The following is a 1,949-nucleotide window of genomic DNA, read 5'->3' on the forward strand; positions in this document are numbered from 1 at the left end:
TGTCTCCTGTGACCAAGGCACATTCTTMCATGGGTCTTAAAAGTCTTTCCCATGATTTTCACTTCAATAGTGTTTTTGTATGTCCTTCATTTAAAAATTTGTCTTTTTTTTTGGTTACTCTTCTATAAATTCCTGCGGTCTACAGCTTTAACTGGTTACGGACAAATTGTCTCTGATGTGGATCTTTGCGAGTCATRTAGGGTCTGTCTTTGACTAGTTGGTTTGTTTTATAGGTCTGCTTTTATTCAGCTGGTTCACTTTGTCCTTGACATGTTTGCACATAAAAGTTATGAGTCAAGCTCAAGAGATTCTTGCATCATTTGCTTGGTGGCGGTGTCTCCCTTTTATTGGGGGGAATACACTAAACTCATATCACTGACAAAATGATCCCAGGTTCTGAAACTAGCATATTTAAAATTGGGGCTTTGAAAGAAAAGACACTAATTGTACAAAATAAAAAATGTAATGACTGTGGAAATTTTAATTTGAATCAATTTGAGTAGAACTCTTGTTTTAAACTTCACAGGAAAAACTTACTAAAACATGGCATGCTTCTGTTAAACATTACAGAGTTCCTGAGAATCTGTCAGCAAAGACATTTTGCCAAGTACAATCTAGGAACAATAACCTTGAAACAACTATCTTCGAGCACAGACAATTTATGGCTTAAGCAGTTACCGTACAATCCACATGCAAACTATTGATAAAAAAACATCTTGATAAGGGATTTTGATTGTACACAGGTTCTTTTTTCCTCCTCTGTTCATTATGTTAGCTGATAAAACTTTATTAATCTCAGAATATAATGGAAAAAAAAAGAGGTAAGAAAAAAAAACAGGAGTTAAAATTTGGTATGTCAAGTATTTGTAGATAGAAACTCATACATAACAAGTTCAAGCTTTGTAAAAGATTTGTGATGACAGGCCAATAAAGATTTGCCTGATTAGAGCCTTAGAAACCAAGTGTGGGAACCTGCATGAGGTGCTTGTGCACCTATTTAATTTGTACCCGCCGGCAATCACACCCACTCAAAACCTTTCATTTTACACCAGGCTGTGAGTACTCGAGTAGACCTGGCCATGACTAATAGTTCCTTTTTACATAASACAATTATTTTTCATTGCTGATGCATATGAAAGGGAAGGGGAAAGCAAAAAAATGCAGCTATGTTGGGATCTGTTAAGTAAAATGACTCATTATGAGTCATTTTATTTGCCAGATATGTGCTTTTGTACAAATACATGCTTGTGCAATAATTAATCAATTGAAAGTGTGTATCACAGTGTGAACTAGGGGGGGTCAGTTTAACTCAAAGCATGTTGATTTCTTCTAGAATGTTCCCTCAGGATTGGGAAATCGGATTTGCTTCAAGCGGAGGAGTTCAGGTATCTGGGAGTTGTGTTTATGAGTGATGGCAGGATGGACAACAGTAACAAGGTGTCACTTTCATTTGTCAAGATGAACGGGGAAAAAAAGAGCTGCGCTGAGAGGCAAAGCTCTYATTTTACTGGTCCATCCACATTTCAGTCCTCAATTATGGTAAGGTGTGAGAGAGCGATAATGATCATCACCGAAAGAACAAGAGCCCTAAAACAAAAACTGAAATAAGCATTGTGGGGTGGCCTGAGCTCTGTCATCAGGAGTCAGCTGCAGGTGGTTTGATCCGCTAATTAGGAAGTTTCTTAGACGCCATCTGTAGGTTTTCCACCCAGCCCATCTGGGTTTCTCACCTGGACTTGTTTCCTCATACGTCTTGACCACAAATAAGAAGCAGAAAATGGATCTGAGATCCTGCATGGGGTCCAGGAGTGATTATACAAACAAGATCAATACAAGAAATGTAAAAACTAAGTGGGATATTTTTGGATCGTATTACATTTTATTCTATGAACAGATGTGTCAAAAGTATTCACACTCATTACTTAAGTATAAGTATATATATACATACT

This window comes from Austrofundulus limnaeus, unplaced genomic scaffold, assembly GCF_001266775.1.
Source record: "Austrofundulus limnaeus strain Quisiro unplaced genomic scaffold, Austrofundulus_limnaeus-1.0 Scaffold1436, whole genome shotgun sequence".
In the NCBI taxonomy this organism is placed as follows: domain Eukaryota; kingdom Metazoa; phylum Chordata; class Actinopteri; order Cyprinodontiformes; family Rivulidae; genus Austrofundulus; species Austrofundulus limnaeus.